Source organism: Camellia sinensis, chromosome 13 (genome assembly GCF_055761805.1).
Source record: "Camellia sinensis isolate YWXY chromosome 13, ASM5576180v1, whole genome shotgun sequence".
In the NCBI taxonomy this organism is placed as follows: Eukaryota; Viridiplantae; Streptophyta; class Magnoliopsida; order Ericales; family Theaceae; genus Camellia; species Camellia sinensis.
Window position 1 is genome coordinate 109328884 of NC_138973.1, and position 13056 is coordinate 109341939.

Consider the following 13056-nt stretch of genomic DNA (forward strand, 5'->3'; position numbering starts at 1 on the left):
GGTTGTTGCCGAGGACCTTCTCGCCGATATCCTTGGTATGGTCACCGTCCAGTCTTCTCCCTCTCAATCCCAACAAGCAAGTGAAAAAGGCCAGGACCAAGGCCACAATCACCCAAATTCCCTCTGACTTCAAAAAAGATCTTGAGGACTCCGTCCCCATCTCCAAACTGGTCGACACCGAGAAAAGGCCAGCCGAGGCTAAATCAACCGACACTCCGCCGCCTACAAAGCCAAGGTCTGAAAGCGAAGAAGGCCGAGCTGGATTTTATCTAGAAGAAACTTGGGCCTCTGCTATCATTGTGGGAGATCGGCCTATAAAAGCCAACGACAGCGCCATTGATAATATAGAGGTCGGCGCTGCTCTGTCTATAGTGGTCTTGCTTCCAGCCGACATAAGTCGAATGACTGAGATAAATAAGTATGAGAACTTTTCTCTCATGATGTAGTATTATATCTTGGTAAGTTTTTTCACTTGTGTTTTTCCAATTAGTTTTCATTTCAGTCTTCTATATTTAGACAAATTTTGATAACGTTGCATCTTCTCTTTAGGCCATTCAGCACGCGCACTCCTTCACTATCAAAGTTAAGAAGGTGAAAAAGGAGTTAGCAAAAAAGACCAAGGAAGCAGCCAACCTCCTTTATTCACTAAATTAGGCCGAGGCTCGTGTCCACCATTTCATGGACAAGCCAAAGCTGTCCAAGAAGCATAGAGCCAAGCTAGGCCGAGGAGCAGACTGGCGCCACCAAAGCTGTGGCTGAAGTCACCAGGGCAGAGGCCAAACAGGCTGAAATCAAGGCGGCTAAAGCCAAAGCCGAGCTAAAAGAGGCCCTCGTAACTAAAAAGGCCGAAAGTAAGGCTGCTAACGAAAAGGCCTATGCGAAGGGGGCGGCCAATGTTCGCGATAATTACAAGATGTAGACACCCTATTTTGGCAGCCCTTCAAGACTTGGATGTCCTTGTAGGTACATCAGATGACGAGTCTGTTTGCGTGCCGAGCGCTCGAAGTCCTCAGCGGAACGCCACAAATTTGAGCCTTTCAAACCCCGTACCTATTTTGTCTCATTTTTGGACTATGCCTTGGTATTTCCATCCTGCAATCTCTGGTGACCTGCCAGCCACTCTTGGAGGCTGCCGGCCAGCACTTCTTTTCTACCGACCAATGATGTGCCTTGCTGGCCATCAATAATGCCTTGCCGGCCATCAGCCACCAGTGTTTTCTATAGATATTTTATGCCAGTTGTGTTAGCTATTTGCACAGATGCTTGCATCTGTCTACACGTGGAAGGCTGGATCTCCTTGTATAGATTTCATGTTTTCTATATATAAAGACCCCCTCTCTCATGTTTTGAGGTTAGAAGATTTTAAACTCAAAATTTTCTCTCTCTTTTTCTAGATTTCTCTATCTCTTGTAATTTTGTGCACACTTGCCTAGTTATATCACTCTTTTGCATACACATCCTTAACTAAAATTGATTACCTTTGAGATGAGGTCCCTTAAGGTTTTGTTGGAGCTCTTGAATGTGGTTTTAACTTGTATTTGTGCCTAAAGTTGTGCTTGGCTTCAAGAGGTATAACACTTGTCTTTTAACTTGTTTTAGTACACTTGTTTCTCTATCTTTTTCTACTGTTTTTGGGCCATTTTTTAGCTATAAAAATCTCTGTTTTAATGGGCTAAAATTGATGTTTTAAGCCATTTAAGGTTAGGGTGGTGTCTCACCCTTCTTTATTCTTTTGCACCTTTGTTTTCCACTTTCAAACCAACCTTTTTTGGGCTTTTAACCACTGAATTTTAGATTATTTTCAGTGGCAAAAAACATGTTTTGAAGTCCAAAATTGGAGGGGTTAGCCTCCCCTCCTTGTGTCTTGTCTGTTAGCCTAGTTAATTCTATATATTAGCATGGTTTTCTAGCTTTTTGTAGCTATATTCCAGCATTTTTTTGCCTTTGTTTTAGACTGCTTTAGCTCTATTTTGGGTTGTTTGGGTTAGTTAAGTCTTGTTTTGTATGGTTGTAGTGTAAAGGTCCTCACAAGTTTGGTGTTCTAGGCTTTTAGACATCACTTGTTTGAGTTGATTGCATGTTTTTAGAGTTTTTCATACTTCATTTCAAAACTAATTATCTATGCAATCTCCCTCATTTCTTGGCTTTTCATTTTGCTTTGAAAGTGGATTCAAGACATTTTTTTGCCTAAGTGTGAAATTGAGGTTTCATACTTAATGGTTTAATCCCTTAGGGGGTTCATTACCAATGGTATAAGACTTCTTTCATACCCAAAGCAACTTGTTCATTGAGCCTTCTTTCCATTAGAGGACTTTAACTCACATTTTGGACTAAATTGGATTAAAGAATGGTTGGTAAGTTAAAATGAGTAATTAAAACTTGGAACTAAAAGTGAGCCAAGACAAGAATTTGGTTGTGTTTTTGATGTGTTCAATCGGACGTTAATTGAACACATGGAACTTGGACCATTTCATACTTGTTAGTGATAAAATGATCCAAGTCTCCAAGGTCAACTTCTTCCCTTGATCCTTTATGAAAGGGAGGAGGTTTGTGTCTCATTTTGCATTTATTGAATTTGCACTTCTTGAATCATAAGCCATCATGCAATGAAATTGCTTGGATTGGTGGCTTGTAGCTTAAGTTCATAACTCTTTGGATTCGTTCATGAAAATGGGGGGGTGAATTGTGCAAACAATCTGTGAGAATACCCTCTTTTTGCTCTATTTGTCTTCTGTTGCAGCATGATGATCCAGTGTGTCAGTGGCCGACAGGCCACCATTGATGGCCAGCAAGCCACCATCCATGGCCAGCAGGTGGCCGACAGTCTCTACCAGTGGCTGGCTGGCCACTAATGCAAACCTCAGCAGAATGTTGGTAAGGTGGGGCAAAATGGTTTTGAACGTGTTCAACTCTGCAAACAGAGGCTTTCGAGAGCAAAACAGTGGTCTTTTCGAGTGGTATCCGAACATGTGCATCTTCCATTTTTCGAGGTAGAGTAGTGGCAGCGTAGTTAGAGACTTTAATTACTTAGTTTGCTCACATTTGTGTGGTAACTTAATTAGTTAGTTTACTAGTTAGTTCATTTGTGTTGTAATAATTAGTTAATTAGCTTAGCTATTTATTTCATTTAGTTTGTAATAATTAGCTTAATTAGCTTAGCCCTAATTAGTTGCTTAGTTAGTTTTGCTTTATTCATTCGGACTCTCCTTCATGAGAGCAAAATGTAATAATGTGTATGTCTTCCAATCTCGCGTCTTTCTCCCTTTTATATGATCGCTTTTGATGGTTAGATTAGGGATATGTTTCAATTAGCATACCTTATACTTGCATCCATTCATCTCGTACTGTATGCACCGAGGCTCGGTGCATTATTCAAAACTGCATTGTCATTTTAATACCTTTTTTTGAATACGTGTTTAAACTGCATGTTATCGAATTGCTTCATATGCCATGCTTAGTAGCTGAGCCTATTAATTGCATATTGTGTGTGTTGCATTAGACATTTGGCATAGTTCGGAATCGTGCATATTTTTCAAACTCATATCTTCTTAGCTTGGAGTACTAGGTCAGTTTTATGCTTTAGCATACTTGCATGAGTGTGAGTGATTTCCATGTCTAACATGCTTGCCATGAGGCTAAATGCTTACTTGTTTAACTGCTTGAATGCTTGTGGATGAAGGCTTGTTGTTTGAATTGGAACAATTCAATAAATGTACGTTTTAAGCCCATTTTGTTGAGTGGCAAATCAGTTTTAAGTCCACCTTGTTGAGTGGCAAATTCGCAAACTTTAAACCCACTTGAGGTTTCAAACCCCTTTTCACAAAACAAACATGAAATTGAATTGTTCCAATTCGAGCAAACTAATATATACTTGCTTGTGCGCATCACATAGTAAAACTAGCCTGATAATCGAAACAAGAACACATAATGTTAATAAAAAATCATAGCATGATTAGTAGTGGCCGATCTTTGATTGGGCGAGCGGGGGCGCTCAATTTGTGACCTTTTCCTCTCATATCTAAGTTTCTGAGCTGAGGCAACTTTGGTGATGACGGACATGTGGCATTTGGCACGAGTCATGGGTTTCCAAAATTTTCCCAAAATAAAAAACATTTAGGTGGTGACTCTGTATCTAGCAAAGTAGTCCATTTTTGAAAATTTGATTCAAAATCAATTTTCCAAAAGATTTGCCGGATTTGGACTTTGGTGTTTATCAATTTCACATTGCACTTGTGAGATTAGATTCAGAACCGCGGAGGTCCGAACTGTAGGGCTTTCTTTTCGAGTTTCCGAAAGGGGGCGCGAAAAGCTGAGCTACAGTTTCTGGCGACTCTAATGGGGATTTAGAGAACTTAACTCGAACTCATGATATGACATTTTATCTACACTTATGTGTTTCTTTGCATTTGCATTTGCATTGGTACGCCTAAGTCACTGTGTTTGCCATCTGCTATTCCTGAACAGTTTGCCGGAGGCTTGCTTGGAAAAGCTTGCCAAAAGGCTAATCGGTTGCGGGCTCTGCCACGATGGGAACACAACCCTTGGAACTGGACTACCGCTGTACCATTTGATTCTCATTTCACTTCTCGGTGTTAGGTGTGAGAGGTATATTAGGTAGTCTTGCTGAGGTACCCTTTTTGACCAATTGGCGTAGTTGCAAATCGAAAGCCATAGAGACTGTTCCAAACTAGGAAAAGTTGCTTACCCGAATGTAGGATTGTATGAAAAACTTTGCGTGAATAGTTAACCCTAGTTCCTAATGAAACTAGGACATGGTAACCCTATCCCATCATAGGAGTGTTTTGGCTATCACTTAACTGGCATGTGCTTGTAGAGTGAAACTCTACAAGAATGTATGTATCAGTTGCAAGTTTAGGTATCAGTTTTGGAGCAAAAATCAATGTTGAGTGCAGTTTTACAGCTTATGATTGCAACTGTGTGTTGTTAGTATCTGAGCCGAGGTGCTGTGTGACTTTTAATTTTTGCTTTCTTTTACTTTATTTCTTTTTGCAAGGTAGTTTTTCACAATTGCTTCGGATGATTTTGTTACCCCCCAAGCACTCTAGACTCATGTAAGGAGACTTTATAGATCCAAGGATCTTGTTAGGGGACAACCAGTGTTTGCTTCACTCCCACCAGTTACTAGACGGAGGAAGGTTAGGCATAATTCACCAGTTCAGCAATCACCTGCATCTAGTCAGGACCAATCTTCTACATCCATTACATCCAGGCCAGCCAGAGATTACTCGCCTGTTCAAATGACTCAGTACCCTGCAGCTAGTATAGAGGACTTGATTCGTCATTATAGACGTCCCCGAACGTCCCGGGAGGGAAATCCCGCTTTGTTCGTTGGGATCACTACAGTTCGGACTCAAAAGTCACGGTCCTGTATCTAATCTCGCAGAGTGCAATGCAAGACCGATGAATCATAAAAGAGTCCTAATTTGGCAAATCGTTTTGGAAAACAGATTTTTAGAAAGAAGTACCAAACATGGACTGCTTTGCCAGATACAGAGTCGCCACCTAAATATTTTATTTTGGGAGAATTTAGGAAACCCTGACTCGTGCCGAAGGCCACATATCCGTCATCACCAAAGTTGCCTCGGCTCGGGAACTTGGGTATGATTGGGGAAGATCACTTCGTGAGCACCCCCGCTCGCTCGATCAAAGATCAGCCTCTACTAACCATGATATCGAGTTTTGAAAACATTATGCATTCTTATTTCGGTTATTAGCCTAGATTTACTATGTGATGCACACAGCACATAAGTATAGACTGGATCGCCTGAATTGGAACAACACATCTCATGTTTGTTTATTTTGAAAATGGTTTGATGGTGCTACCCGCAAGTAGGTTAAGACGTGGATTTGCCACCCTTGGGTGGGCTTAGAAAACGTGATGGTTTGCCACTCTCAAGTGGGCTTAAAACTCACAGTCAATGCATTATCCCAATTCAGATAATCCAACCTTCACCCACAGGCATTCAGGCAGGTATATCACATAAGCACATAGCTTCATGGTAAGCATGCTATCATGGCAGTCACTTACACACATGCAAGGATGCTAAGCTATGTTAGAAATCCATGCATGATCCTAACTATGCTGAAATGCCTAATGCAACACATGCAGGAATGCAACTACAATAGGCTCGGCTATTCTAAAGATGGCATGTGAAATGCTACAACTAACAAGTATTCAACTAGGAATTGAAATACAATGCAGTTAGTATGATGCGCCGAGCCCGGTGCATGCAAGATAGATGAATGAATGCAAACATGCTATCATAAGTATGCTAATTGAAACATGCCCTAAACTAACCATCATAAGCTGGTAAATAAAAGGGAGAAAGACGTGGGGTTAGAAGACATACATCACACACACGCACACTTATTACAACAATTGGCCCTCTCTCGGAGGGTCTGAAAGAATATTACACAACCAAAATAAATAACGAATTATTACACAATACTAATTACTTAACAAATGAATTAGGTAAGCAAAGTAAGCTAGCATGCTATGCTACGTGCAATGGACTGCCTCAGCTCTGTTCCGAATGATGAAGGATGCATGCATACTCGGGTCGCCTTGTCGGGAAATTCCATCACGACGCCTCGCCTCGCCTTTGTTTGCAATTGATCTCAGAAACTTGCACAAAGTTCCAGAAGGCTAAAACTCCACCTTGGGAAGGCCACCGACCAGTTATTAGCATGGGAGACCACCTGCCGACCACCCTTTGTGGTGGAGACCAAAGAGGGTGGTCGGCTTGCCAGAAAATCTGGTCGGCCGACCAGTTTCCACCTCTGGTTTATGGTTTTTCTGCAACAAAGGAAAGAGAGAGAAAAGGCAATGTATTTTCAACAAATGTGTGCATGACCACTCTCCCCGTCCTTGCACAAGCTCAAGGGAGTGTAGTCCTCGATCCTCGTGCCACCAATCACGCTTCTCGATGCATGATGGCTGAAAAGTCGAATCGCACGACTCGATGTGAAATGAATGCACATATAAGCAAGTAAAGCCAACAACTCTATCATGGACAGTCAAGAGTGTCAGCGACCGAGAATTGAGGCACATTTCGTCACTTGGAGTACGAAACGTCCCTCATTTCCCGTGTTCAGACTAAACCCTACTCCAAACACAAAGCAATGAAATGGCATACACAATACGACTAACATGCAATCTAGCATACGCAATGCTATGGGCTAAAATGGCATACACAATGCACGTGACATAACATGGCATACACAATGCACTTACGAAGACTATCATGCACACATGAACTAAATGGCATATACAAATGCAAGATGGACTTACACCAATATGAGTGGACCTCAGCCACACTCACATCAGTGGCCATATGATGGAAATGAGACAACCGAAATGCATGCAAACATGCACAGATGCAAAGGACCGATCCTAAGGCACAATATGCAACTCTAACTAAGCATGGCAAATGATGAAGTATGGCATGCAAACACACATTTTCCAGCTCTGAAACATAATGTACAATGGCCCCGACTCATGCAAATATGTCACACAATGCATGCAAGATGGCTCAAATACCGAAACTAGTGAAGCGGGTTACACTAGAGGTACACAAAGCAATGTATAAATGGCAAAACCAACCCCAAACAGACCCTACGCAGGTCTGAAACAGTGGGAAAATGGCCCAAAATGATGACTCAACATGCAAAGAAATGAAGCTCGTGCAATGGTTCGAAAACGAGGCATTTATGCACAACTCTCAAACACGTTTAAAGAGTGGAAATCATGGAAATATGGCATTCATATAAGCTCTGAAATATGATGTATAATGACCCCAAAGCATGAAAATACCTCAGTATATGCATGCAATAGACCTCAAATCTTAAAGCTAGGCATGGATATTGAACTACAAGCATGCAAAACAAGCATCATTCGATCATGAGACCCAAAAACAGAGTTAAGGCAGTCCAAAATATGCACAAAATCAGCTTAAGGTATGGCCAAAAAGTACTAACATGAAGGGCCAAAACAACATGCAACATAAGCTAGTAAGCATGGTTTACACTACATGTATATGAAGCACATGAGGGGCCACCAAACCAGCTAAAAACAAAAACATGGCATGCCAAAATATGACCAAAAACCCACTGAAACTCAGTCAATGCATGCAAGAATGATATGCCCATTTGAAAGGCCAATAAGAGGGTTATTCTACACATGTATAATGGACATACAAAATGGCAAAACCACTTCTAGATAGAGGTTATGAGGGCCCTAAAACTCACTGAAAAGGGCCTGAAATGAGGCTAGGAAGCATGCAAATGAAGGTTCCTTTGAAAGGCCATGAAGAGGATTACTCTACACATGCAAGATAGACACCTAACATGGAAAAAAAAAACTCTGGACAGAGTTCATGCAGGTCATAAAACTCAAATAATGGCCTGAAACGTGCTCAAGAAGTGTGCAAATATGGGCTCCTTTGTAAGGCCAAGAAAGCTAGTAAACAAGACAAGGGGTGAGAGGGTCACCCCTCTCTGATTTTGATGTTCAAAAACACATAATAACCACTAAAAATCTACAGGATTTCAGTGGTCAAAAGGGCCAACAAAGCTCAACACAAAGGCCCTAATGCATGGCTCAAAACAAAGAGAAATGAAGCATGCAATAGGGTAGATGACCCCTAACAGAAAAGAGGTCTTAAACAAACATGTTTAGAATCTCAAAACAAGACTTTTTTCAGTTTATAACAAAGCCCAAATATGCTTTAAAACTAGGCTAAGAGATGAAGCAAAATGAAGACAAAAAGAGGGAAAGAAGTGTTACCCTTGTAGAGAAGAGAACCAGCAGCTTCTGGACCAATGTAGCAAACCTTCAACCTCTGAGAAACAGCTCCAAGGTGCTTAAAGTGATGGTGGAGGTGTTAGGATAGGAGGTGGTGTGTGATGGTGCAAGAACAATGGAGTTTTGAAGGCCAAATGGGAGAGATACAAAGGGAGAGTGTATGGTTTTTGCTCCAGCAATTTCAGAACCCTTGCAATGGAGAGGGTGGGCTTCCTTTATAGAGGGGAGAGGCTAAAGCTTCTCTAAGAAGCTTCAAGGCTAGGTCAAACATCCTCCATACACGTGTATGGAGGATGCGCCAACTGCCTCCCAACTGGTACAGCTGGACCACCACACTCAGAGAGACAAAAAAGCAGATGGCTAGCCGACCAGTTTAGGTGGTCGGCCGACCACTCCCCCTGGTCAGCCGACCAGGTTCAAAAGGGTCAAGCTTGGAAGGTGGTCGGCCAACCCATATTGGTGGTCTCCTAGGTGAATGCAACTTAGTGGTGGTATGGGAGACCAGAAATTGTGGCCCAGAAGTGAGAGAGACCAGCTACCTGACAAGATAATCGACCGGCGGGAGAAAAGTGATCTCGAAGGAGAAAAGGTGGTCTCCCACCCTTGTACCACCTTCCTAACAATGAAACTAGGGTCCATGCCAAAAATGAACCAAGACGGATGCAAAACGAGGGTTCGGGGGCCAAAACGCGCAGCTGGGTGCCCCGAAAACTGACTGTTAAGCATCAAAGGTGGCGTGCGACCACAAAGGTGGTCTCCCGGGCCACAGTGTCTCTCTAGACAGAGGAAACAAGGTGTGTACCAAAAACCAGAGCATACAGAGGTAGTTAAGCGGTCTCGAACCGAGGCGCACGGCTGACGGCTCCGAAAACTGGAAACTGGTCTCCAAACGGGAAAAGTGGCCTACGACCACGAAACGTAGCCTACGGCCACTGAGAGATGGTCTACGAGGCCTCTCCCTCCCTTCATGAAGAGAAAACAGAGAAAACAAGACCTGGTTCATAAACTGAGGCGAAGCACAAAAAGTCCCGAAGTCCGGAGGCAAGGTTCTCAGTCGAGACTTCGTGACCTCAGAACAAGCACAACATGCGCGATCACCGAGCGCTCAATCGATGACGTCTGAATCTTAAGGTCGGTTAAAAATGGGGTGTCTACAGTTGCCCCTCTTTGACAAAACTCGGAAGTCATGAGTGACGGGAGTGAATGTCAAAGCCTAGAGACGACCCATTTTTGACAAGGTCGAAGACTTCGACAAACAGGCGAAATAAACAAAGATGTGCCCGCAGGCAGGGGGCAAAATGCAAAACGATATGCACAAAGCCTAATATAACTCATGATCATGCAAAGCAGCAAGCTGTAATGAGACAAATAGATGCAATAGTTTTAAGCAAGAATGCGAGGCAAAAACTACATTTCATGCAGTAAGAATGTAAGAGAATCACAATTCTTGCTACGTCTCACACGGAGAAGATACAATACCTACGCGGTTCGTCCGGTCGCACCAACATCAAATGAACCGTACATACAATATTGTGCCTACAAAAGAGAGAAACTTAACAGGCACAACATAGTTAGCAACATATGTTCAACGTTACATCGAATGCGGATAGACATGGTGCCGATAAAAAAGCGCATCGCAATGTAAGAAGAAACGTGCGTGACAACGCAAATTTAAGCATGGAGGCATGATAATACCAATGAGACGTGCACAAGAATGCAAGCGATGTGCATACTAATGCAAGTGACGTGCATAACAATGCAGGATAAGTGCAACTTCAAAAGTAGGTTTCAAACTAAACATCGAGCAAAGAAATGCAAGCTTTGGCGAGGGCAACTCAAATGCGACCTCCGGTTTACCTCCCAGAGGGGTCGTAACGTACTCAAAAAGGATACATCCTGCTCTCGATGAGTAACGATGAAACACGCATCGAAAGTTGGAGTTGAAGTTCCCGCGGAGGGATTTCGCGCCGAAAAGTGAACTTTTCTTGTACTTTCTTGAGTGTCGGGGACTCCAATCACCACCAAAATTTGCAGGGAGCTCAAAGAGACATTGGAGATCACCTAGGAAGGATGGCCGACCATCATAGAGTACCACCGACCAGGTTTGATGCAAGGGGGTGGTCGGCCTACCAGAAAAGGTGGTCGGCCAACCACTTTGCCAAAAACAGGGGCAGTTTTGTCCTTTTGCATTTGTTTCTTTAAATATACTTGGCCAAAGCACTTTTCCTCATAACTCCAAGTCTGAAATTAGTGCTCCTTCCTTCCTAGACCATTTTCTCTCTCAGATCTGTGCTCTATACGCGTTTTCCAACGCCTCACGCAAAGTTGTTTCGCGAAATCTTTCAGTTTTCTTCACTTTGGACTGATTAAAATTTGATTTCGGAGCTTTTTTCTCCATTTTCACCACTTATGGTAAGTTTGTCTCGATATTTGGAACATTTTCTCTGGAGTTGACTTTTGTTGACTTTTTCATTTCCCGAGAGTTGACTTTTGTTGACTTTTTTCAATTTTGGCTAATTTTGCTCATTTTTGCAGATTTCTTGAAATGGCGTGTCATTTTCCTCACGGCGGAGGTCCTCCAAATGCCGGGTGTGAGCCGAACATCATGTCCTTGCCCCTAAGGATTCGGCCATTTGATCCCGAGAGGTATCACCCTCGGGAGCACATCCTCCCCCTGAGTGTTTTCTATCATTTTACCGATTTTGATCGACGAACGCCTACGGATCTCCTGCTATGGGAGCCGGAGTCTCACCTCTCTCACCAGGCGCGAGAGGTACGTACTTCATTTTTACGTTTTCTGCAATGTATTTTGCATTTCTAGCGCATTTCATGTTTTTGCTATATATGTTCATTTGCTCGTTCTGAACACACTTGCACACCATACTTCTGCTTATTTTAGCACATGTCTCACAGCACAGCATTTTGTTAAGTTGGCACACAGCTCAAGCACATGAATTTCTGAACACGCACCTCATACTTTGATGATGAACACACAGCCCACTATTTGACGGCGAACACACACAGTCCACTATTTCTGAAATCTGAACACATAACCCAAACTCTGAGATGAACACAAAGCTTACTATTTCTGAAATCTGAACACACAGCTCAAACTTGTTGATTATGAACACACAGTCCACTATTTTTGAAGTCCGAACACACAGCTCAAACACTTGATGTTGAACACACAGCTCGAACTTTGAGATGAACACACAGCCCACTGTTTGTCGGTGAAAACACACAGTCCACTATTTCTGAAATCTGAACACACAGCCCAAACTCTAAAGTGAACACACAGCCCACTATTTCTGAAATCTGAACACACAGCTCAAACTTGTTGATTATGAACACACAGCCCACTGTTTTTGGAAGTCTGAACACACAACTCAAACACTTGATGTTGAACACACAGCTTGAACTTTGAGATGAACACACATCCCACTGTTTTTGAAGTCAGAACACACAGCTCAAACTTGTTGATTATGAACACACAACCCATTATTTTTGAAGTCTGAACACACAGCTCAAACACTTGATGTTGAAAACACAGCTCGAACTTTGAGATGAACACACAACCCACTGTTTTTGAAGTCTAAACACACAATCCAAACTTGTTGATTATGAACACACAGCCCACACTTCAATTCTGAACACACAGCTCACTGTTTTTGAAATCTGAACACACAGCCCAAACTTGTTAATGTTGAACACACAGCTCGAACTTTGAGATGAACACACAACCCACTCTTCAATTCTGAACACATAGCTCATACACTTCATGTTGAACACGCAGCTCATAGCATTGTATCTGATTCGATTTGCACACAACTCACTTTCATTTTGAAACTGAATACATGTGTTCATTCTGAATGTAGGTATTTTCTCGCATTACACGGGGCTATGGCTCGATCATTACAAGGGAGTGGTACGCGGAGCTCCTAGAGGCTGTTTGTGATCTGGTTGACCAGGCAGGTTTCGAGCTCTTCTGCATGGGGATATCACGCTATCTGGCGAGCAGGACCTTGATAGGCGCCCTTGTAGAGAGATGGTGGGACACCACCAACTCCTTCCATTTCTTAGCTACCGGGGATATGACGATGACCCCGTTCGACTTTGTCGTGATGACAGGCCTTGACGTAGGAGGCTGGCCGATCCCCTACGATGAGGATATGGGCGAGTGGGAGGCTGCCTGGATCTATCTGTTGGGAGCTCGCCCACCGGTTGACAGATCT